The sequence below is a fragment of the Arachis ipaensis genome, chromosome B10 (assembly GCF_059453495.1).
Source record: "Arachis ipaensis isolate K30076 ecotype BB chromosome B10, ASM5945349v1, whole genome shotgun sequence".
NCBI lineage: Eukaryota > Viridiplantae > Streptophyta > Magnoliopsida > Fabales > Fabaceae > Arachis > Arachis ipaensis.
In genome coordinates this window covers 73,063,837-73,091,140 of record NC_142435.1, presented here as the reverse complement: position 1 = coordinate 73,091,140, position 27,304 = coordinate 73,063,837, and the positions used below count along the sequence as shown (strand labels likewise).

General features: G+C 36.7%; 1 pseudogene; it reads right to left on the bottom strand.

Annotated features, from left to right (window-relative positions):
- LOC107624053 (cysteine desulfurase 1, chloroplastic-like) lies at positions 1 to 23,089 on the bottom strand (annotated as a pseudogene).
- Between the last annotated feature and the right edge of the window lie 4,215 nt (positions 23,090 to 27,304).

The following is a 27,304-nucleotide window of genomic DNA, read 5'->3' as shown; positions in this document are numbered from 1 at the left end:
CTACTTGAATGAACTGAAGAAGTTGACTGTGTCATTGAGGGCCTGGATAAAATTGTCAACATCCTTCTTAGTGTTATAGAAATAGGCTTGCACGTGCACTTGCATTGACTCCCAATTACCGATGGAGGGGTTGGGCACAATGGTAACCTGATCTGATAGCCACTCCATGCTGAAAAGATGTTACATTATCAATTGCAATTCAAGACAGAAATAATTTCCAAACATGCTCAATGCAATGATGATCATAATTCAAAAAATGCTAAATAGTACGTCTTTTTAGCAGGCATACAATTGCAAATGATCATCATGATTGCTATCTATAGCTTCTTTGTTGAAAAAAATGGTTCTTGGAGAACTTTGCGTGTGGGGACTGGGGATGGTGATTTTATCCTCTTACCTATTGATCAAGAAATGTTGCAAGATCGGTAGCGTGAATATTTTCAATATTGAAAGAACAAAGTGCAGCTCGTTTAATTTTTTCTGAAGGTGCCAGCCCATAGATGCGAATATTTGGGATTGAAAGGAGCCTTTCATAAAGATATCTTCCCAGCTCCACCTGTGAAATTTCACATTTCATTGGAATGAAAATAGTTAACCTTGCACCAGACAAACAGTTAATATCAACATATGTGACTATGCACAAGCGTGGAAAGATTTATCAAATTTAATTTACAGTGCAGTTTCTCTCACATAAGCATAGATCATTTTCATTTAGAACGCATTTTGTTAACCATTTCTATCAGTTTTCCTTTTTGGGTTGTCCCCCCAAAAGAAAAAGAAAAAAGTTAAGAGGAACATTAAGCTTGTTAATGCTTTTGATAGATTCATAGCATGTATCTTTCTTGTTCTTTGAATCATAAAATAGCTTGTCGTTTAAAAGATTGAAGCCTAAGTTACCTCATAATCATGTGTGGTTTGCATACCAATCCTAGATAAGTAATCAATTGCTGCTCCTAAACCAGTTGCTTCCCCAATTGCTGGTGTTCCGGCCTCAAATCTTGGACAATCAGAGTGCATCAAATAATTAGACACAGTCAACTAATAGTATACAAAACAGAAAAAAGTTGCATAGATAACAACAACTACATATTATCTATCACTTATTATCTATTACTAACAGTAACTGTAGATGGTTGATACTTTTGAAGTTAAAGGATTTAGAAGTTAAAATATGTCAGTAACACTGACCACTGAGTTAATTTTAAAAACATAGAAGCAAAGAAATTATTAGACATGGACATGCAAATTAATAGAACCACAAATGCTCTTCATCAAACTTGTGATCTCCACCCAAGGTCACATAAGACTATCCATATGATAAGAGTCGGGAAAAGCAAGTTCACAAACCTGGATGGAGGTTCAGCCCAAGTTGAGTGATCAAGAAATACATCTGAAATCATTTCACCACCACCTAGACAAAGAAGAGGCCGAGGTTGCCATCAGTATATTAGCTTCAAAAGATAATATCATTAATCATGGTTCCAAAAAAAATAGGGCTTCAATTTTATTTTATAGTCGTTTCCTATTTGAACGGGAAGACGCAAGGGAAATACCATGTCTAATTACTTACCTAAAAAGGGAAGCATGGACGACAAGAGGTCTATTTTACCATATAAGAATCCAACCCCTGTAGGCCCACACATCTAGAAGAAGTATTTGACAAACTTATTATAATTGTTCCAAAGACATACAAGCAACAAAAAGTTAATAATCCTAACCTTGTGAGAAGAAGCAACAAGAAAATCAACATTGAGGCTGTGAACATCAATTGTCATGTGTGGAACACTCTGATAGGCATCTACAATCACTTTTGCTCCAACATCATGAGCCCAGTTAGCAATATCTCTAACAGGAATACCGAAGCTGTACAAAAATATCAAAATTAGTTCATTTTAGCTATAAACTCCAAAAGTGAGCAACAAGTACTACCAGCTGCAATGCTGCATAAAATAGAAGTCTAAAAATTGAAGAAACACAGCAAGAGAAATTAGGATGCTGTTATAGTTCATATACGATGTATGCACTGATATTTAACCTTATTAAGGTTGTAATGGAATTGAGTACTGCACTAAGAATTAGTTTCTGCTTGATATTAATAAGATTTTTTTAACTTATAGAACAACCAGATTTTGTGGATTCCATTATAGAATAAGTTTTGGATTGCCACTTCATACTCCACTAATGACCACTTTACAAATTCATTTGCAAAGTAAACTCTGTTCTTAAAAGTGTGATTAAATCAAACCCTACAGAATGCTGATACAAGCGCCACTTATCAGCCTCTGTGAGACATAGAGCTCCCATTTAAACTAAAGACAATCCTTTCAGCAGCCTGGCTGTTTTGGAATTGACTCTCCTAGTAATAGGTTTCGCCTCTTACCTTTTCATACCTAATATGTTTCTTAAAGTTCAATGAGGGGGAAAAAATACTAATTTGGAACGTTCAATGCTAAGTGATACCTAATTTGAAAATTTTTGCAGAAGAACATTGAGTATGCCATATAGCAAGCTTAGAAACCTAGTGACCTTGTTGTGACATAAAAAGTTCATCAAGCCATCAACCCAAGAGGCACATGATCTTTGATGGTATACATATTAAAGTATTGTTCAATCAACACAAAGAAACATAATAAGAAATAAGAAACATACCAAGCACATTTGAAACATGATGGACAACAACTTGGTCTTCCATGACAGCAGTTCTTTCAATTTGTCCATATCTGGAATTTCATATTGGTTTAAGTTCACAAATTTCAAAACAGCCCCAACTTTTTGAGCTAGTAGTTACCAAGGAACAATCGCACTGTGATGTTCAGCAACCGTAAGTATAATCTGTAAGAATATATATATATATATATATATATATATATATATATATATATATATATATATATATATATATAGTGGAGGATTTGATGAGGGCATGATTTGGAGATAATGGTGGAACACAAACATTAACAAGGATACCAAGACCAGGGAAATTTAATTAACTAAAAAACACCCAATGTTTCTTGATATTCAAATTTCTATTATTGAATTCCTTTTGCAAATTCAAATTAATCCTTAATACTTTCTTCAAAACTTAAGAAGACCCACAAAATGATCTCAGGCTTTTGAACAATTATGTTATTTGACATTCATAAAGATATATATCATTAAGAATAATGCTACACATCCAAGTGACTTTTGTTAACCAAGTCCAACTAAGTTAGTCTAACATCAACAAAAATAATTTAAAGATACCATTACTCCAAGTCTTATTGTTTAACTTGGTTGGACTTGGTTTATAAAAAGACTTGGATGAATAACATAACTCTATCATTAAATACCTCATCATCTCTTTTTAAATTTGACAAGCCCCAAGAATAAGCCACTAGATTCATAGCTTCAGTAGCATTTCTCGTAAATACAATTTTACTAGAGTCAGAAGCATTTATAAAACTTGCAACCTTCCTTCTAGCTGCTTCATTGGTGCACGAAATTGTGATCATCAACAATGGCGCCAAAGAACTTGGAGCTCTTAAACGTGAATTACACTTTGTCACAATTCCACACAACTAACCAGCAAGTGCACTGGGTCGTCCAAGTAATAAACCTTACGTGAGTAAGGGTCGATCCCACGGAGACTGTCGGCTTGAAGCAAGCTATGGTCACCTTGTAGATCTCAGTCAGGCGAATTCAGATGGTGATGGAGAATTGATAATTAAAAGATAAATAAAACATAAAATAAAGATAGAGATACCTATGTAATTCTTTGGTTGGAATTTCAGATAAGCGTATGAAGATGCTTTGTTCCTCCTGAACCTCTGCTTTCCTATTGCCTTCTTCCAATCATTCATACTCCTTTCCATGGCAAGCTTTATGTTGGGCATCACCGTTGTCAATGGCTACTTCCCGTCCTCTCAGTGAAAACGTTCCAAATGCGCTGTCACTGCACGGCTAATCATCTGTCGGTTCTCGATCATGTTGGAATAGGATCCATTGATCCTTTTGCGTCTGTCACACGCCTAACAATTGCGAGTTTAAAGCTTGTCACAGTCATCCCTTCCCAGATCCTACTCAGAATACCACAGATAAGGTTTAGACGTTCCGGATCTCAGGAATGGCCGCCAATAATTCTAGCCTATACCACGAAGGTTCCAATCTTAGATTAGAAACCGAAGAGATACACATTCAAGCTTGCCTGCATGTAGAACGGAAGTGGTTGTTAGTCATGCGTTCATAGGTGAGAACGGTGATGAGAGTCACATAATCATCACATTCATCATGTTCTTGGGTGCGAATGAATATCTTGGAGAAGAAATAGACTTGAGTTGAATAGAAAAACAATAGTACTTTGTATTAATTCATGAAGAACAGCAGAGCTCCACACCTTAATCTATGGTGTGTAGAAACTCCACCATTGAGAATACATTAGAACAAAAGGTCTAGGGATGGCCGAATGGCCAGCCTCCAAAACATGATCAAAGGATCAAAAGATAATCCAAAGATGAAAATATAATAGTAAAAGGTCCTATTTATAGAGAACTAGTAGCCTAGGGTTTACAAAAATCAGTAATTAATGCAGAAATCTTCTTCCAGGCCCACTTGGTGTGTGCTTGGGCTGAGCATTGAAGCTTCCATGTGTAGAGACTTTTCTTGGAGTTAAACTCCAGCTTTTGTGCCAGTTTGGGCGTTTAACTCCAGCTTTTGTGGCAGTTCCGGCGTTAAACGCCAGAATTCTTGAGCTGACTTAGAATTCCTATTTGGGCCATCAAATCTCGAGCAAAGTATGGACTGTTATATATTGCTGGAAAGCCCAGGATGTCTACTTTCCAACGTAATTGAGAGTGCACCAATTGGGCTTCTGTAGCTCCATAAAATCCACTTCGAGTGCAGGGAGGTCAGAATCCAACAGCATCTACAGTCCTTTTTCAGCCTCTGAATCAGATTTTTGCTCAGGTCCCTCAATTTCAGCCAGAAAATATCTGAAATCACAGAAAAACACACAAACTCATAGTAAAGTCCAGAAAAGTGATTTTTATTTAAAAATTAATAAAAATATAATAAAAATTAACTAAAATATATTAAAAATAATGCCAAAAAGCGTATAAATTATCCGCTCATCACAACACCAAACTTAAATTGTTGCTTGTCCCCAAGCAACTAAAAATTAAAATAGGATAAAAAGAAGAGAATATACAATGAATTCCAAAAACATCTATGAAGATCAGTATTAATTAGATGAGCGGGGCTTTTAGCTTTTTGCTTCTGAACAGTTTTGGCATCTCACTTTATCCTTTGAAGTTCAGAATGATTGGCTTCTATAGGAACTCAGAATCCATATAGTGTTATTGATTCTCCTAGTTAAGTATGTTGATTCTTGAACACAACTACTTTATGAGTCTTGGTCGTGACCCTAAGCATATTTTTTTCCAGTATTACCACCGGATACATAAATGCCACAAACACATAACTGGGTGAACCTTTTCAGATTGTGACTCAGCTTTGCTAGAGTCTCCAATTAGAGGTGTCCAGAGCTCTTAAGCACACTCTTTTTGCTTTTGGACCATGACTTTAACCGCTCAGTCTCAAGTTTTCACTTGACACCTTCACGCCACAAGCACATGGTTAGGGACAGCTTGGTTTAGCTGCTTAGGCCAGGATTTTATTCCTGTGGGCCCTCGTATCCACTGATGCTCAAAGCCTTGGATCCTTTTTATCACCCTTGCCTTTTGGTTGAAAGGGGTATTGGCTTTTTCTGCTTGCTTTTCTTTTTCTTTTTCTTTTTCTTTTCTCTCTTTTTTTTCGCATATATCCTTTTTTTTTATGCAAGCTTTTCACTGCTTTTTCTTGCTTCAAGAATCAATTTTATGATTTTTCAAATCATCAGATAATATTTCTCCTTTTTCATCATTCTTTCAAGAGCCAACAATTTTAACATTCATGAATTAACAATATCAAAATTATGCACTGTTCAAGCATTCATTCAGAAAAACAATAGTATTGCCACCACATCAAAATAATTTAACTGTTTTAAAATTTGAAATTCATGCACTTCTTTTTCTTTTTCAATTGAAAACATTTTTCATTTAAGAAAGGTGATGGATTCATTTTCATAGCTTTAAGGCATAGACACTTAGACACTAGTGATCATGACACAAACATAAAAAAACATAAAGCACAATTTTTGAAAAACAGAAAATAAAGAATGAGGATATTAAAGAACGGGTCCACCTTAGTGATGGCGGCTTGTTCTTCCTCTTGAAGATCTTATGGAGTGCTTGAGCTCCTCAATGTCTCTTCCTTGCCTTTGTTGCTCCTTTCTCATGGTTCTTTGGTCTTCTCTAATTTCATGGAGGAGGATGGAATGCTCTTGGTGCTCCACCCTTAGTTGTCCCATGTTGGAACTTAATTCTCCTAGGGAGGTGTTGATTTGCTCCCAATAGTTTTGTGGAGGAAAATGCATCCCTTGAGGCATCTCAGGGATTTCATGATGAGGAGTTTCCTCATGCTCTTGTCCATGAGTGGGATCTCTTGTTTGCTCCATCCTTTTGTTAGTAATGGGCTTGTCCTCATCAATGAGGATGTCTTCCTCTATGATAATTCCAGCTGAATTGCAGAGGTGACAAATGAGATGAGGGAAGGCTAACCTTGCCACAGTAAAGGACTTGTCCGCCACCTTGTAGAGTTCTTGGGATATAACCTCATGAACTTCTACTTCCTCTCTAATCATGATGCTATGAATCATGATAGCCCGGTCTATAGTAACTTCAGACCGGTTGCTAGTAGGAATGATTGAGCGTTGGATGAACTCCAACCATCCCCTAGCCACGGGCTTGAGGTCATGCCTTCTTAGTTGAACCGGCTTCCCTCTTGAATCTCTCTTCCATTGAGCGCCCTCTTCACAGATGTCCATGAGGACTTGGTCTAACCTTTGATGAAAGTTGACCCTTCTAGTGTATGGGTGTGCGTCTCCTTGCATCATGGGCAAGTTGAATGCCAACCTTACATTTTGCAGACTAAAATCTAAGTATTTCCCTCGAACCATTGTAAGCCAATTCTTAGGGTCCGGGTTCACACTTTGATCATAGTTCTTGGTGATCCGTGCATTGGCATAGAACTCTTGAACCATTAAGATTCCAACTTGTTGAATGGGGTTGGTGAGAACTTCCCAACCTTTTCTTCGGATCTCATGTCGGATCTCCGGATATTTGCCCTTTTTGAGCTTAAAAAGGACCTCGGGGATCACCTTCTTCTTGGCCATAACTTCATAGAAGTGGTCTTGATGCACCCTTGAGAGGAATCTCTCCATCTTCCATGACTCGGAGGTAGAAGCTTTTGCCTTCCCTTTCCTCTTTCTAGAGGTTTCTCCGGCCTTTGGTGCCATAAATGGTTATGGAAAAACAAAAAGCTTTAGCTTTTACCACACCAAACTTAGAAGGTTGCTCGTCCTCGAGTAAAAAAAGAAAGAAGAGAGTAGAAGAGGAAGAAATAAAGGAGATGGAGGGGGCTTAGTGTTTCGGCCAAGGGGGAGAAGTAGTGTTTATATAGGAGTGGAGAGGGGGGTATGGTTCAGCCATTATGGGTGGGTTTGGGTGAGAAAGTGGTTTGAATTTGAATGGTGAGGTAGGTGGGGTTTTATAAGGGATGGATGTGAGTGGTGAAGAGAATGGTGGGATTTGATGGGTGAGGGGTTTTTGGGGAAGAGGTATTTGTAGAACCTATGCACAATTACTCAAGAGGGGGGGGTGAATTGAGTATTGCAACAACAATGAATCTTTTTGCGAAAGTTAAAGACAATATACAAAAGTGTTATTGTACTAGTATTTTTCCAAGAGCTTAACTCAATTGCTAAGCATTTATAAGGAGCTTTTACTTTCCAATAGACACCAACTCAAATAAATTGATCAAGCTTTTCACCAATCGGACTTAAGCTATTTCTTAAGTACTTACGAAGCTACTTTTCAATCACAATTTATTTGCTCAAAGGTAAAAGACAATAATATAGAAGAGATGAGTTTGGAGAGATGCAAACACTATTTAGAGTGGTTCGGCACAATCCTTGTCCTACGTCCACTTTCTTTCTCAATCGCTATTGAGAAGTTCCACTATTGCCAAGCTTCAAGGTGCTCGCGCAAAACCTTTTACAATCCGAGTCCTTAGTTTCTAACACCTCACGGTATATGATCACCACTCGTATACTAACCCACTCCACTTAGAGATTCCTTCTCTAAGATTTGCCTTGAGTACTTAGTATACTCCTTTGGTATCCTCACCGACTATAGTGTTTATAACTCTTGACTCAACCTTGGAGATCACACTCCAATTTACAAAGTGTTACAAGAAAACAATTCTCAAAGAATTGTTGAGATGAAATGAGTACTCTCTAGAAGAGTGTATGATTACAAGTTTAGCACTATTGAACCAATTGATATTGCTCTCTCAAATTGTGTATTATAACACCTTAAAAATGTGTAGAATGAAAGAATATGAACAAGATAGTTTGCAAATACTCACATATTTGAAATAAGGCTTTAATCCATCTATTTATAGACTTCCCAAACCTTAGAAACGTTTGGGAGTTAATGGGATGAAGCCGTTTTGATAAAACTAGCCGTTTTTTATGTTTTTGAATCATTTGCATCGATGCATAACACTTTGCATCGATGCAAATGTGTCTTTGAAGCTGAAATTTGAATTTTCAGCTAGGTTGCATCGATGCAACAAGTCGTTGCATGCTTTGCATCGATGCAAGATGAGTGTGCATCGATGCAAACCTTAAAGAATGGCTTAAAATCACTTCAAACTACTTAGGATTGATCTCAAACTTGTTGGAGTCAATTCCTATGCTTTTGTACCTTTGAAAACAAGTTTTTAAACCATTTGGCTAGCATCGAATTGCAAGATGTGCATCAAAACATTTTGTGAGTGTGTGTTGAGAGATTTAGCAATTGGTTCTTAACAAGAAGTTACCTAAGTCCTAAGACACTATACTTGTCTTCAAATGTTGTGGACTTGAGTTTCTTGTTGTTGTTGTGTTGCTTTCAACTCTTCATTCCTCAACGTTGAATGTTGGTTGATCTTTCAATATGCTTGTTCATTCAAGTTGTTTGTTGGTTTGTCTTTCATGTCGTTTTGTTGGTTTGTCATTCATCAAAACCTATGAATACAAACTTCGCATACAAGCAACATGATTTACAATTTCCCCCTTTTTGATAATGACAAACCAATTTTGAGGATATGCATTTATAAATGATTTTGAAAGCAACAATAATGCACTTTGTTTTATAGAAAGCTTTGGAGAAGACTTCACAAAAATTTTTCAGGAGTTCCCCCTAAATATGTGCATTTGTTCCCTTAAAGGGCGTTTTTCAAAGAAAACGATTTAGATATCAAAAGGTTTTTTGCTTAGCGGAAGTCTTTTTGAAATCATTGTTTCGCAAACTTATTTCTTCTTTTCAAAACTTCAAACTTCTTCTTTTTCAAGATTTCAAAATTTCAAATATCCTCAAACTTCTCTTCCCCCTTTTGACATTATCAAAAAGAAAGGATTTTGAAATGTGTCATAGAAGCATGCATAAAACAATGAATTTTTTTTTTAAGTTCAATTTTTCTATTAATGTCAAGGATGAGATATTCCCCCTTTCAAAAAGAATTTGATTTCCTCTTTATATATATATAACAAGCATGCATAATTCCCCCTAAAGAAGTGAAATATATTAAAGCATGCACATTAACTTAAAATAGGGGTACCAAGCCTATTTTGAGTTATTCACCAAATAAGCATACAAGCATTAATCATTAAACAAAATTATGAAGGAAATATCAATTAAACCATTATAAACTTCAATTTGTTGATCCTCCATTGTTTATAATCTTCAAATTTTTCAATCTACCTCAAGATCAACTCATAAACCTACAAAACAATGGCTAATTGGATATCTCCAATGCTTAAGTTAGTAAGAGATACAAAAATAGTAATATCAATGCAATGAATTCAAACAAATCATATTAGATTAGAATCCAAGATACCAAGTTCATTTCGGATGTTGAAAAAACTTTCTTTACATAAAGGTTTAGTGAAGATGTCCGCTAGTTGTTTACTAGTTTCAACAAATTCAATAACCACATCACCCTTTTCAACATGGTCTCTTATGAAGTGATGTCTAATCTCAATATGCTTGGTTCTTGAATGTTGAACCGGATTCTTGGTTAAATTTATTGCACTAGTATTATCACATTTGATAGGAATGTGATCAAGCATGAGTCCATAGTCCACAAGTTGTTGTTTCATCCATAAAATTTGGGCGCAACAACTACCGGCGGCTACATACTCGGCTTCGGCGGTAGACAAGGCTACACTTACTTGTTTCTTACTATGCCATGAAACAAGAGAGTTTCCTAGCAAGTGACAAGTGCCGCTAGTGCTTTTCCTATCCAATTTGCAACCGGCAAAATCGGAATCGGAATAACCAATCAAATCACAAGTGGATCCTTTCGGATACCACAATCCAACATTTAATGTTCCTATGAGATACTTCATAATCCTTTTCACCGCACTTAAGTGAGATTCCTTAGGATTAGTTTGGTATCTCGCACACATGCATACACTAAACATGATATCTGGCCTACTTGCCGTTAGATAAAGCAATGATCCTATCATGCCTCTATACTTCTTTACATCTATGTTTTTACCTTGTTCATCTTTGTCAAGGTAGCAAGTAGTGCTCATTGGTGTGTCCATTGCCTTAGCATTGTCCATTCCAAATCTTTTGAGCAATTCCTTGCAATATTTGGTTTGGCCAACGAAAGTTCCTTCTTTTCCTTGTTTGATTTGAAGACCAAGGAAGAAGTTGAGTTCACCCATCATGGACATTTCAAATTCACTTTGCATGAGGTTTGAGAAAAACTTGCAAAGTGATTCGTTAGTTGAACCAAATATTATGTCATCGACGTAAACTTGTACCAAAAGGATATTTTTGTTTTCAATCATGATAAATAAAGTTGTATCAACCTTCCCTCTTCTAAAACCCTTTTCTATTAAAAACTTGCTCAAACGTTCATACCAAGCTCTTGGAGCTTGTTTAAGACCATAAAGAGCTTTCTTGAGTTTAAAGACATGATTAGGATTTTCATAATCCTCAAAACCGGGAGGTTGTTCAACATATACTTCTTCTTGAATGAAACCATTTAGAAAGGCACTCTTAACATCCATTTGATAAAGTTTGAAGTTATAAGAGGATGCAAAAGCAAGTAACATCCTAATAGCTTCTAATCTAGCTACGGGAGCATAAGTTTCGTCATAATCAATGCCTTCCTCTTGATTATAACCTTTAGCTACCAATCTAGCTTTGTTTCTAACAATTGTACCATTTTCATCGAGTTTATTTCTAAAAACCCATTTTGTTCCTACAATTGTTTGATTACTTGGTTTAGGCACCAATTCCCAAACGTCATTTCGTTTGAATTGGTTAAGCTCCTCTTGCATTGCCATAGCCCAATGTTCATCATCAATTGTGGACTCAATGGTAGATGGTTCAATTTGAGAAACAAAAGCACTATATGCAAATAAATTTCTAAAAGTGGATCGAGTTGTTACCCCTTTCGAAACATTACCAATGACGTTGTCTAGAGGATGATCCTTTGAAGTACGCCAGTCCTTTGGAAGTGCATTTATTTGTGCTTGTGATGGTTCAATTTCTTCAACTTGAACACTATCCTTTGTTGTAGAGGCTTCATTTAAATCTTTTTCTTTGTCTTCACCATTCAAATTTAGTGAATCAAAGTTTTCTACATTTTCATCAAAATCTTTTCTAGCACAACAACGGTTAGTTTCATCAAAAGCTACATGAATACTTTCTTCCATAGTCATGATGCATTTATTATATACTCTAAAAGCTTTGCTAGTTAAAGAGTAGCCTAAGAAGATTCGTTCATCAGCCTTAGCATCAAATTTGCCTAAGTTATCTTTTCCATTATTTAGAATAAAGCATTTACAGCCAAAGACGTGAAGGTGGGAAATATTTGGCTTTCTTCCTTTGTACAATTCGTACGGTGTTTTCTTAAGAATAGGTCGAATGATAATCCTATTCATAACATAACACGCGGTACTAACCGCATCCGCCCAAAAGTACTTAGGAATATTAGCCTCATTGAGCATAGTTCTCGCCATTTCTTCTAAATGACGATTTTTCCTTTCAACCACACCATTTTGTTGTGGTGTTCTAGGAGAGGAAAAATTATGCTCAATGCCATTTTCTTCACAAAAGGTTTCAAAAAGATTGTTTTCAAATTCTCCACCATGATCACTTCTAATAGATGATATATGCAAATTCTTTTCATTTTGAATAACTTTGGCTAATCTTTTGAATGCTCGAAATGCATCACTCTTGTTTGCTAGGAACAAGGTCCATGTAAATCGAGAGTAATCATCAACAATAACTAAAGCATAGTAATTGCCACCAAAGCTCATAGTCCTGGAAGGACCAAATAAATCCATGTGCAAAAGTTGTAATGGCCTTGTTGTTGAAACAATGTTTTTGGATTTAAAAGAGGCCTTTACTTGTTTTCCCTTTTGACATGCGTCGCAAAGGACGTCTTTTTCAAAACGTAGCTTTGGTAAGCCAATTACTAACTCTTTAGAGACCAACTTGCTAAGATGGTCCATGTTAGCATGAGCTACTCTACGATGCCATAACCAAGTTTCATCATTTTTACTAACAAGGCATTTCACATCATTTGAGGAGACTTCATCTAGATTAATCATGTATACATTGTCAACACGGTGTCCAATTAGCACAATTTCATTAGTGTCTTGCCTTTTTATCAAACAACATTTTGAATCAAAGGTGACTAAGTTTCCTTTGTCACAAAGTTGGCTAACACTAATGAGATTATGTTTGAGACCTTTGACAAGTATAACATTATCTATGGAGGTAGAAGAATTTTTACCAACTTTTCCAACGCCGATTACTTTGCCGGTGTTGTTGTCTCCATAGATCACGTTTCCTCCGTTTGTAGGTTCTATTGCGGTGAATTTTGATTCATCGCCGGTCATGTATTTGGAGCATCCACTATCAACATACCAATTTGTATCCTTAGCTCCAACACGTACCTACAAAACAATTAAAATTGGGATTTAGGTACCCAAGTGAATTTGGGTCCTTGATGGTTAGTATGAGCATAATGCCCATAAGGTGCCCATCTCGTATCTTGACTACAAAAGTTTATATGTTTAATTCTAGTAAAGCATACGGGTGCTATATGACCTACTTTATTACAATAATGGCATATGACATTTGGATTATGCATCCTATGCATGTTTCTAAATGGTTGCCTAGGTTGTTTTCTAAATGCAACGTCTTTTGATCTATATGCATTGTGATTATAATTTCTAAATGAAGCATGTTGAGGAGGATGTTTAAAGGCTTCATTCCTTTTAGGCATGCTTGCCTTTTGGGCTTGCGGTTGCCTAATAGGAGTTTTAGTATTTTTAAATTTTCCTTTTTCAAAACCTAAACCTTCCTTATTATGAACATGCTTTTGGTTTTTCAACATTTTATCTAAGTTCTTTGAAGATTCATTGAACTTAGCTAAAGTGTTCTTAAGATTTGTAATTTCATTTTCATGCATTTTACAAGATTTGTATGGATCACTACTTGTGCTATACTTATCTTTTCCAAGATTGATATTCTCATTTTTCAACATCTCATTTTGTTTTAAAAGATCCATATTCTTTTTCTTTAGGAGAGAATAATCTTGGGTAAGTTTTGTGTACACCTCAAGTAAGGCATCATATTCATCTTGTAAATTAAAAGAAGTGGAGTTGTCATCACTAACCTTTTCTTCGCTTGCCATTAAGCAAAGATTTGCAATCTCGTCGTCATCGGAGTCGGATTCATCCTCGTAAGTGATTTGGAGTTTATCCCAAATCTCTTTAGCGGTTTCACATGTAGAGATCTTCATATAATCATGCTTGTTAAGTGCACAATGAATGAAGTTGATGGCTTTATCATTCATTGCCACTTTCTTCCAATCATCGTCACTATATTCATTTTCTCCTTTCGGTACTTGCTTTAAGACGGAGACTTCTCCTTCTTTAGCGCTTGTTGTCTTTGTTGGAATGTGATTTCCATTCTCAATCACTTTCCAAATTCTCACATCTTGAGAACGGATCCAAATTCTCATCTTATTTTTCCAATAAGAGTAATTTGTTCCGCTAAAAAGAGGAGGTCTAGCGGTTGAGTTACCTTCACTAGTGTTGTTGTTGTTAAAGCTTGTGCTTGCCATGATCTTTTCCCTTAAACGGTTAAGTCTTTCAAAGGGTTAAGCTCTGATACCACTTGTAGAACCTATGCACAATTACTCAAGAGGGGGGGTGAATTGAGTATTGCAACAACAATGAATCTTTTTGCGAAAGTTAAAGACAATATACAAAAGTGTTATTGTACTAGTATTTTTCCAAGAGCTTAACTCAATTGCTAAGCATTTATAAGGAGCTTTTACTTTCCAATAGACACCAACTCAAATAAATTGATCAAGCTTTTCACCAATCGGACTTAAGCTATTTCTTAAGTACTTACGAAGCTACTTTTCAATCACAATTTATTTGCTCAAAGGTAAAAGACAATAATATAGAAGAGATGAGTTTGGAGAGATGCAAACGCTATTTAGAGTGGTTCGGCACAATCCTTGTCCTACGTCCACTTTCTTTCTCAATCGCTATTGAGAAGTTCCACTATTGCCAAGCTTCAAGGTGCTCGCGCAAAACCTTTTACAATCCGAGTCCTTAGTTTCTAACACCTCACGGTATATGATCACCACTCGTATACTAACCCACTCCACTTAGAGATTCCTTCTCTAAGATTTGCCTTGAGTACTTAGTATACTCCTTTGGTATCCTCACCGACTATAGTGTTTATAACTCTTGACTCAACCTTGGAGATCACACTCCAATTTACAAAGTGTTACAAGAAAACAATTCTCAAAGAATTGTTGAGATGAAATGAGTACTCTCTAGAAGAGTGTATGATTACAAGTTTAGCACTATTGAACCAATTGATATTGCTCTCTCAAATTGTGTATTATAACACCTTAAAAATGTGTAGAATGAAAGAATATGAACAAGATAGTTTGCAAATACTCACATATTTGAAATAAGGCTTTAATCCATCTATTTATAGACTTCCCAAACCTTAGAAACGTTTGGGAGTTAATGGGATGAAGCCGTTTTGATAAAACTAGCCGTTTTTTATGTTTTTGAATCATTTGCATCGATGCATAACACTTTGCATCGATGCAAATGTGTCTTTGAAGCTGAAATTTGAATTTTCAGCTAGGTTGCATCGATGCAAATATCTTTGCATCGATGCAACAAGTCGTTGCATGCTTTGCATCGATGCAAGATGAGTGTGCATCGATGCAAACCTTAAAGAATGGCTTAAAATCACTTCAAACTACTTAGGATTGATCTCAAACTTGTTGGAGTCAATTCCTATGCTTTTGTACCTTTGAAAACAAGTTTTTAAACCATTTGGCTAGCATCGAATTGCAAGATGTGCATCAAAACATTTTGTGAGTGTGTGTTGAGAGATTTAGCAATTGGTTCTTAACAAGAAGTTACCTAAGTCCTAAGACACTATACTTGTCTTCAAATGTTGTGGACTTGAGTTTCTTGTTGTTGTTGTGTTGCTTTCAACTCTTCATTCCTCAACGTTGAATGTTGGTTGATCTTTCAATATGCTTGTTCATTCAAGTTGTTTGTTGGTTTGTCTTTCATGTCGTTTTGTTGGTTTGTCATTCATCAAAACCTATGAATACAAACTTCGCATACAAGCAACATGATTTACAGTATTGAGGTGATTGGTGAATGGGTAAAGAAGAGAGAGAGGGGTGGGGTAGATGGGGATCCTGTGGGGTCCACAGATCCTGAGGTGTCAAGGATTTCTCATCCCTGCACCATGTGGCGTGCAAAACGCCCCTTGCTGCCAATCCTGGAGTTAAACGCCAGGCTGCTGCCCATTTCTGGCGTTTAACGCCAGCTTCTTGCCCATTCCTGGTGTTAAACGCCAGTCTGGTGCCCATTTCTGGCGTTAAACACCTAGAATGGTGCCAGACTGGGCATTTAACGCCCATTCTGCTACCCTTACTGGCGTTTAAATGCCAGTAAGTTTCTCCTCCAAGGTGTTCTATTTTTCATTCTATTTTTCCTTCTATTTTTGCTTTTTCAATTGTTTTTGTGACTTCACATGATCATCAACCTACAGAAAATATAAAATAACAAAAGAAAATAGAAATTTAACATAGATAATTAAAGATTGGGTTGCCTCCTAACAAGCGCTTCTTTAATATCAATAGCTTGACAGTGGGCTCTCTTGGAGCCTCACAGATGTTCAGAGCAATGTTGGAACCTTCCAACACCAAACTTAGAGTTTGAATGTGGGGGCTCTGTTTGACTCTGTATTGAAAGAAGCTCTTCATGCTTCCTCTCCATGGTGACAGGGGGATATCCTTGAGCTTTAAACACAAGGGAGTCTTCATTCACTTGAATGATCAATTCTCCTCTATCAATATCAATCATAGCTTTTGCTATGGCTAGGAAGGGTCTGCCAAGGATGATGGATTCATCCATACACTTCCCAGTCTCTAGGATGATGAAGTCAGCAGGGATGTAGTGGCATTCAACCTTTACCAAGACATCCTCTACAAGTCCATAAGCTTGTTTCTTTGAATTGTCTGCCATCTCCAGTGAGATTTTTGTAGCTTGTACCTCAATGATCCCTAGCTTCTCCATTACAGAGAGAGGCATGAGGTTTATGCTTGACCCTAGGTCACACAGAGCCTTCTCAAAGGTCATGGTGCCTATGGTACAAGGGATTGAGAATTTCCCAGGGTCTTGTCTCTTCAGAGGTAATTTTTGCCTAGTCAAGTCATCCAGTTCTTTGATGAGAAATGGAGGTTCATCCTCCCAAGTCTCATTACCAAACAACCTGGCATTTAGCTTCATAATTGCTCCAAGGTACTTAGCAACTTGCTCTTCAGTAACATCTTCATCCTCTTCAGAGGAAGAATACTCATCAAAGCTCATGAATGGCAGAAGCAAATTCAATTAAATCTCTACGGTCTCTTTGTGAGCCTTAGATTCCCATGGTTCCTCTTTAGAGAACTCCATGGAGGCCAGTGGACGTCCATTGAGGTATTCCTCAGTGGAGATCACTGCCTCTTCCTCCTCTCCAGGTTTGGCCGTGTGGGTTGTGGTTATGGCCTTGCACTCTCTCTTTGGATTCTCTTCTATATTGCTTGGGAGAGTACTAGGAGGGAGTTCAGTAATTTTCTTACTCAGTTGACCCACTTGTGCCTCCAAATTTCTAATGGAGGACCTTGTTTCAGTCATGAAACTTTGAGTGGTTTTGATTAGATCAGAGACAATAGTTGCTAAGTCAGAGTGGCTTTGCTTAGAATTGTCTGTCTGTTGGTGAGATGATGGAAAAGGCTTGCTATTGCTAAACCTGTTTCTTCCACCATTATTGTTATTGAAACCTTGTTGAGGTCTCTGTTGATCCTTCCATGAGAGATTTGGATGATTTCTCCATGAAGGATTATAGGTGTTTCTTTAGGGTTCTCCCATGTAATTTACCTCTTCCATTGCTGGGTTTTCAGGATCATAAGCTTCTTCTTCAGAGGAAGCTTCCTTAGTACTGCCTGTTGCTGCTTGCATTCTAGACAGACTCTGAGAAATCATATTGACTTGTTGGGTTAATATTTTATTCTGAGCCAATATGGCATTCAGAGTATCAATCTCAAGAACTCCTTTCTTTTGAGCTATCCCATTATTCACAGGATTCCTTTCAGAAGTGTACATGAATTGGTTATTTGCAACCATTTCAATGAGTTCCTGAGCTTCTGCAGGCGTCTTCTTCAGATGAAGAGATCTTCCAGCAGAGCTATCCAATGACATCTTGGATAGTTCAGACAGACCATCATAGAAAATACCTATGATGCTCCATTCTGAAAGCTTGTCAAAAGGACATCTTCTAATCAATTGCTTGTATCTTTCGCTAGCTTCATAGAGGGATTCACCTTCCTTCTGTCTGAAGGTTTGGATTTCCACTCTAAGCTTGCTCAATTTTTGAGGTGGAAAGAACTTTGCCAAGAAGGCATTGACTAGCTTTTCCCAAGAGTTCAAGCTTTCTTTAGGTTGTGAATCCAACCATGTCCTAGCTCTGTCTCTTACAGCAAAAGGAAAAAGCATAAGTCTGTAGACTTCAGGGTCAACCCTATTGGTCTTGACAGTATCACAGATTTGCAAGAATTCAGCTAAAAACTGATGAGGATCTTCCAATGGAAGTCCATGAAACTTGTAATTCTGTTGCATTAGAGAAACTAATTGAGGTTTATGCTCAAAGTTGTTTGCTCCAATGGCAGGGATTGAGATGCTTCTCCCATAGAAGTCGGGAGTAGGTGCAGTAAAGTCACCAAGCACTTTCCTTGCATTGTTGGCATTGTTGTTTTCGGCTGCCATGGTTTCTTCTTCCTTGAAAAGCTCTGTTAGGCCCTCTAAAGAGAATTGTGCTTTAGCTTCTCTTAGCTTTCTCTTCAAGGTCCTTTCAGGTTCAGGATCAGCTTGAACAAGTATGCCTTTATCTTTGTTCCTGCTCATATGAAAGAGAAGAAAACAAGAAAGTAGAGAATCCTCTATGTCACAGTGTAGAGATTCCTTGAAGTGTCAGAGGAAAAGAAGAATAGAAGGAGGAGGTAGATAGAAGAGAATTCGAACATATAAAGAAGGAGGGAGTTCGAATTGCACCTTGAGGAAGAGTGTTTGTCCTTTAAATAGAAGGATGTGAGAAGAGGGGAAGAATTTTTGAATTTAAAGTAAAAGATTTTGAAATAATTAAAAGAAATTTTGAAAATTTGATTTATGATTTTCGAAAACTAAAATTGGGAAAGAAATTAAGTGATTTTGAAAAAAGATTTTGAGATTAGAAATTAAAAAGATATGATTGAAAATAAATTTTAAAAAAGATGTGATTGAAAAGATATGATTGAGAAGATATGCTTGAAAATCAAACTAAAAAGAGAAAGTTTTAATATTAAAGTTGATTACTTGACTAACAAGAAATTAGAAGATATGATTCTAGAATTAAAACTTTTGATCTTTTCTTAATAGGCAAGTAACAACTAGAAAATCTTGAATTAAATTATTAATTATAGCAAGGATTTTTTAAATTAGTAATAAATAAAAAATTGAAAAGAAATTGATTTTGAAAAGATATGATTTGAAAAATATTTGATTTTGAAAAATTATGAAGATTTGAAAAAAAATTTGGATCAAAAACAAAATATTCCCTCTAGTGTCATCCTGGCGTTAAACGCCCAGAATGGCATCCATTCTGGCATTTAACGCCCAAAATCCTACCTTTTTGGGAGTTAAACGCCCAGCCAGGTACCCTGGCTGGCGTTTAAACGCCAGTTTTCCTTCTTCATTGGGCGTTCTGAACGCCCATCTTTTTCTATTTAATTCCTCTGCTGAATGTTCTGAATCTTCAATTCTCTGTATTATTGACTTGAAAAGACATAGTTTTGAGATTTTTTTTTAATTTTTCAATGATGAGAAACAATCAAAATATAATTAATCTTAGGAAACTCAAATCAAACAAACAATGCATGCAGGACACCAAACTTAAAAGTTTTCATATAAGGGACACTAACAAATTGAGAATGCATATGAGAAACAACAAAACACACAAAACAAGAGAATTTAAAGATCAGAGCAATGAAATCATCAAGAACAACTTGAAGATCAATGAAGAACATATTGCATATTTTCGAAAAATGCAAGAAGAATGCAATTGACACCAAACTTAAAAATTGACACTAGACTCAAATAAGAAACATAAAATATTTTTTTATTTTTATGATTTTATAAATTCTTTTGTGATTTTCGAAACTTTTATGGAAAAGAAAATAAAGGGATTCAAAACTTTTAATAAGAATTCCAGGAATCATGCAATGTTAGTCTAAAGCTTTAGTCTAAAAAGATTAGACATGGTTGGGCAAGCTTCAGCAGGACATTACATTCAACAGCTAAATTGATGAGAATTAATCAGCTTTTGTGATGATAAGAGCATCACCTTGAAACTCTAGAATTCATTTTTAAAAATTTTGAAAAATAAAAAGAAAAGTACCTAATCTAAGCAACAAGATGAACCGTCAGTTGTCCAAACTCAAATAATCCCCAGCAACGGCGCCAAAAACTTGGTGCACGAAATTGTGATCATCCACAATGGCGCCAAAGGACTTGGAGCTCTTAAACGTGAATCACACTTTGTCACAATTCCACACAACTAACCAGCAAGTGCACTGGGTCGTCCAAGTAATAAACCTTACATGAGTAAGGGTCGATGCCATGGAGACTGTCGGCTTGAGCAAGCTATGGTCACCTTGTAGATCTCAGTCAGGCAAATTCAGATGGTGATGGAGAATTGATAATTAAAAGATAAATAAAACATAAAATAAAGATAGAGATACTTATGTAATTCTTTGGTTGGAATTTCAGATAAGCGTATGAAGATGCTTTGTTCCTCCTGAACCTCTGCTTTCCTATTGCCTTCTTCCAATCATTCATACTCCTTTCCATGGCATGCTTTATGTTGGGCATCACCGTTGTCAATGGCTACTTCCCGTCCTCTCAGTGAAAACGTTCCAAATGAGCTGTCACTGCACGGCTAATCATATGTCGGTTCTCGATCATGTTGGAATAGGATCCATTGATCCTTTTGCATCTGTCACAGGCCCAACAATTGCGAGTTTGAAGCTTTTCACAGTCATCCCTTCCTAGATCCTACTCAGAATACAACAAACAAGGTTTAGACATTCCGGATCTCAGGAATGGCCGCCAATAATTCTAGCTTATACCACGAAGGTTCCAATCTTAGATTAGAAACCCAAGAGATACACATTCAAGCTTGCCTGCATGTAGAACGGAAGTGATTGTCAGTCACACGTTCATAGGTGAGAACGGTGATGAGTGTCACATAATCATCACATTCATCATGTTCTTGGGTGCGAATGAATATCTTGGAGAAGAAATAGACTTGAGTTGAATAGAAAAACAATAGTACTTTGTATTAATTCATGAAGAACAGCAGAGCTCCACACCTTAATCTATGGTGTGTAGAAACTCCACCGTTGAGAATACATTAGAACAAAAGGTCTAGGCATGGCCGAATGGCCAGACTCCAAAACGTGATCAAAGGATCAAAAGATAATCCAAAGATGAAAATACAATAGTAAAAGGTCCTATTTATAGAGAACTAGTAGCCTAGGGTTTACAGAAATCAGTAATTAATGCAGAAATCTTCTTCCGGGCCCACTTGGTGTGTGCTTGGGCTGAGCATTGAAGCTTCCATGTGTAGAAACTTTTCTTGGAGTTAAACGCCAACTTTTGTGCCAGTTTGGGCGTTTAACTCCAGCTTTTGTGCCAGTTCCGACGTTAAACGCCAGAATTCTTGAGCTGACTTGGAACGCCTGTTTGGGCCATCAAATCTCTGACAAAGTATGGACTGTTATATATTTCTGGAAAGCCCAGGATGTCTACTTTCCAACGCAATTAAGAGCATGCCAATTGGGCTTCTGTAGCTCCAGAAAATTCACTTCGAGTGCAGGGAGGTCAGAATCCAACAGCATCTGCAGTCCTTTTTCAACCTCTGAATCAGATTTTTGCTCAGGTCCCTCAATTTCAGCCAGAAAATACCTGAAATCATAGAAAAACACACAAACTCATAGTAAAGTCTAGAAAAATGATTTTTATTTAAAAATTAATAAAAACATAATAAAAATTAACTAAAATATACTAAAAACATACAAAAAATAATGTCAAAAAGCGTATAAATTATCCGCTCATAATTCATACTCATCCGTGGCCTTTGCACTGTATTCATAAAACATTGTGCAAGATAAAACATACGACCAAATTATGCAATTAAATTTTAGTTATTAATATTACACTATACTTGCCTCAAGAAATGTATTCCCCGATGTACATTCGAATTGTATGCTTCGTAGTAGCTTTGCAGTGTCTTCAAAACAACGGTAGGCTTCTGAGAAGTTGCTGCATTGTCTAAGTAAACAAGTTTTGAGCCATTTACTTCTTGCAAATTGAGTTTGAGAGTATCATAACTTTATGATGTTAAAAAAATAACATATGTTGTGACTTTTTCACCATTTTTTAAAATTTTTTATTAATAAAGAGAAACCTTTGAACCACATTTCTTTTGCATTGGAATTCAAGCATTCTATAACTATTCACATTACTTTACTACAATACTTAGCGATTGTTTGATATGAGAATTAGGTGTTTAACCATTGACTAACGTTTGGCAAAAAGTTGTAGATCTCATCCGTCAAATGAACACATTCTTCCTCTATAAACTAAGAGTTACACAAGAAATGCAAGCTTTAGGGATGTGAATCACAATCACAACATAGAGTAAAGACGAAAAGATAAATTAGAACATTTAAGCTTCAGTAAGTGAGAAGTCAAGGAGACAATCTTTCGTTCCTTCAATGTTTCCATAATGTCAATGTGGGTCTAAACTTTGTCTAAGCTTGTGAACTATGTTGCACAGATAAGAATGCAAATATCAAATATGGTTTATAAACACGGCAATTTTCTAGAAACTAGTCATGAATTTAAGAAGGTTAAGGTATATCTATATGATACATATACACGCCTACATGAGTAAAAATGAAGTGCTTGCGCATCACAAATTAAAAAGCTAACATCTTATCTAAACATTTTCTAATAATTCACAGGCTAAACATAAATGACAAAGGATAAAAAAATGAAAACAAGGATAAGATAAGATAAGAAAATAGTCACCTCGTGAAGTATAGGAAAATGGGGTCTTGTGGTGTGCCCCAAAGAAGGGGAACCAAGGGATGGTTCAGCTACAGCTTCATTAACGGTTGATGCTCACACAGATAGAGAAGAAAATCGACGGAATCCGAATTTCACATACGAAGAGCTCCTAGTGCTTATTGAACAGCAACAAATGGGGCTTGAGAACTTAAAAGATGGAAGTTTTGGCAGCAAAACTTCCATTTTTTGGATCAACTCCCAACAACAGAATAGCAAAACCGTAGTTATTTTGGTGAATTGTGCTGCAGAAGAAGCAAGAAAGCAGAGTAAAAATAAATAAATAAAATAAAAAGGGTGAGAATTTTGTGGGAGGGAATAAACTTCGAAATTCAACCGAAAAAACTAAAAAGCGTGCGTTAGTTACAAAATTTAAAGGTAAAGAATTGAAGTATAGGAATTAGGGAATAAGGAGGTAGTTACTTGAGTACGAAATTTGAGGGAATGATGAACTTGTGTCAGAATTTGGGGAAATCCTTTGCAGTATTGGGTAGGTGAGGTTGTTTTGGCATCTGGCACACACACTGTTACTGTGACACACAAACAGAAGTCATTTTTTTTGGACAAAGCCCATGATGGGCTACAAGGATACAACCCAAAACCGACCCAGAACCCAACCCAGAAACCCTGGTCCCTTACCCTTGCAACCAAGGTTCTGAGAACTGAACCGGTCATCGAACAGCTCTAGTCACTGGTTCACTGGTTTTGTTGGTCCAACTGGTCCAACCGTAATTCAACCAGAAAAACCGTTTTAGAATAAAATAATAAATAAATTATAAATATACATACTAAAATATAATTATAGTCTAATATAAATCTTAAAATAACTTCCAAATTTAAAACACTACATGAAATGTCATAAATCAAAACCACATGATCTTATCAAAATACAAACTCAAGTTTTTTTTAACAATTCACAACCCTAATTCTCTATGATTTCTTTTGGAAAAATAAAATCCCATCCAAAAAGGAAACCATAGTTGTAAGTAATTGAAAAGATTTGTCAAACTCAGCACCAAGACATAGAATAACTATACATATAGAACAGTACCAAACAATCCAATTCTCAATTCCATGAATCATAAACAAAAAGGTGTCTAAAATATCCATAGAATCAATCAAATTCAACGTTAAAATTATCAAAAACCAAATTTTGTAGTTAAACAGAATAAAGTAAAGATGGGATTTATACTCAAATTCTCCTTAATCTTAAACCATGTCTCAGCACATACTTTGTGAGCAGCAACAAAATCATCTTTACAAGCACAACCCAATTCAATTGGAACACCAGACTCAGAACTATCACTCTCCAAACCTATCTGACAAATTCTATAATCCCTCTCCACTTTGTAATTAGTACACCAGACTCATAAAACGCACTATTTAGAATCTACAGACGCATACCAATTTCAGGAAATGCATAATTGGCACAATTTATAAATCATAGCAAAGCTAAGTTCTCAAAGAAAAAGAAGACACAAAACAAGCATACCCCACGTTCAACACTTAGTTTCAAAAGATTCAAGCCTAAAGATCCCATCCCCTTCTGCAGATGAATTATCAGAATCATTAACAATGGAGTAGTTCACAGTAAAAATAGATTATTCAACAATTATTCAACCCATAACAAGTTCACAAATTAACTAACAATTATTCAATAATTATTATTAAAAAAATACCTAGAAGCTAAAAGCCCTAGAAAGAGCAGAGCAGATCCTGAGCAAGAGGGGGACAAGGGCACGACCAAAGGGATGATAGGTGAAACAGAGATAGTGCCGGTGACGATGGAACAGAGCTGCGCGACGGAAAAAGGAGGCGAGCCCGGTGACGATGGAACCGAGCTGCGCAATGGTGCTTTCAAAGCTGAAACAGTAGCTGCACGATGGTGGAACAGAGCTGCACAATAACGACGGTGGCTTCGAAGCTCGTTTCGGCGACGGCGGTGGGAGATGGACGGAGGTGAGGGAATGAGATCGATGAAGGTGAGAGGAAGGAGGAGCTCGAGGGTGGTGGGAGGGATGGGTTCTGATGACAAGTCATCTTAGCCTATTTTAACTAGTCTTTTTCTTTTGTTTTCATTAGAATTATGCACTTTCTTGAGCTACAAGCAAGCCAATTAGGTAGATTTTCATGTTTCCTTTGATTTAATCAACCATGTATGAATTCATGCTATTTCATGAGGTTTTATACTATAATTATCACATATTATGAAAGAATGAACATCTCATGATTTTAAGCATAGCTTTGATGTGTTTGGTTGATTAATGATAGGTGAAGAAAGCTTGGAGAAAGGTTGAAGCAAGAAGGAATAGCTAGGAGTAAAGAGAAGACAATGGAATAAGTGAAATTGAACCAGGAAGCAAAAAGCTGGACCTAAAGTTAGCCTCAAACTTTTGCATAAACTTTTGGGTGAAAAGTTAGCCCCAACGTTAGCCCCTAACTTTTGGGCTAACGTTGGAACTTGAAAATCACTCCCTGGGTACCAAAAGTTTGCGCCAACGTTAGCCCCTAACTTTGAGGCTAACGTTGGCACATGAAAATCACCCCTGGGCACCAAAAGTTTGTGCCAACGTTAGCCCCTAACTTTGAGGCTAACGTTGGCATGAGAAAAACACTCCCTGGGCACCAAAAGTTTGCGCCAACGTTAGCCCCTAACTTTGAGGCTAACGTTGGCACATGAAAACTACAAGGGGAGGAGCAAAAGTTTGCGCCAACGTTAGCCCCTAACTTTTGGGCTAACGTTGGCGCCTCAAGTGCACCAAGGAAGGCCAACGTTGGTGCAAAAGTTAGACCCCTAACTTTTGCACCAACATGAGTATCAGCAAGTTATGTTGGCTGATATGAAAAGTTGGACCAAAAGTTAGACCCTAACTTTTGCTCCAACTTTTGGTCCAACTTTTGCAAAACTCCAACCCGGTTCAATTGGTTCACTTTGGTTCTTCTCCAAACTTCAAGAGCAATCAACCAATGCCTCTTTCAACCCAATTCCACCAAGAGCAAAGGCCCAACTCAAGGCTTGAAGATCATTTGAAGAAAGTGTATAAATAGGATAGAATTCAAGTTCTTCGGAGAGCTTTCTTTTGGGAATTTTCATAACAGTTTTCGGAAAGCTTTGGATATTGAGTGATCTTTAATTTCTTAGTCAAGGGGAAGGAGAATTCACTTCTCTTCCTCTTAGTTTTATTGCTTTCAATTTCAATTACAATTGTCTTGGATCTTTGGTTGGAGAATTGAAGAAATTCTGTTTCAATTTCATCCTTGGATCTCTCTGTTTTATTTACTGATTGAGTGACTCTAATTTCTGTTAATTGCTCTTCATCTACTTTTCTTGCAATTTACAATTCCCTTGCAATTGTTCTTGTTGGATCTAGGAAGGCATTGAGATCTAGACTCGGTTTTCTAGTCTCTGGGTCCTGAGATCTGAATTTTACATTCTCTGTTTACTGTTTTCAATGTTCATTTACTTTTCTGCTATGAGATCCGATTTGATCCAAATCCTCTTTTACTCTTCTGTTTGATGCAATTTACTTTTCCTTGTTTAAATTCTGCAAATCCAATCCCCAATCCCCTTTACATTTCCAGCCATTTACATTTCTTGCACTTTAAGATTCTGCCATTTACATTTCTTGCAATCTAAGTTTCTGCAATTTATGTTACTTGCACTTTAAGATTCGGCAATTTAATTCTTGTTTTCTTTAATTTCATGCTAATCACCCGTTCCCTTTACTTTCCTTGCAATTTAAATTCTGCAATTCGCCAATCAATCAACCAAATCTTGATTCGCTTGACTAAATCAACCACTAAACTAAAATTGCTCAATCCTTCAATCCCTGTGGGATCGACCTCACTCCCGTGAGTTTTTATTACTTGATGCGACCCGGTGCACTTGCCGGTTAGATTTGTGTGTTTTGGGAGAAATTCATTTTTCCACCAAAATATCTCATCAAGTTTTTGGCGCCGTTGCCGGGGATTGATTAGATTGACAATGATTAAGTGAGGTGGTGATCTAGATCAAGCATTTTTTCTTTATTTTTCTCTAATTTGCAATTAACCCGCTAACTGTTTGAATTTTTGCTTAAGCTAACTAAAACTTCATTCTAGCAGTAGATTGAAGTGTCACTGGTTTGTGTGTTCCTTATGTTCTGCTTGTATGTCAGGTACAAGAAGAAATACACCCATCTTTCATGAACAAGACGAGAGAACTCTTAGAAGGTTAAGAAGAGCTGAAAGAGGGAAAAATATTGTTGGAGAAGAGGAATCAGAAGAAGAATTCCAAGATATGGAGGAGCATTCAACCAATCCACCTGGTGGAGCAGATAACAACAACAACAACCCACCCCGGAGGAGAGTTTTGGCCTCCTATACCTTTGCGAATGCTAGACATTGTGGAAGCAGCATTCTCAC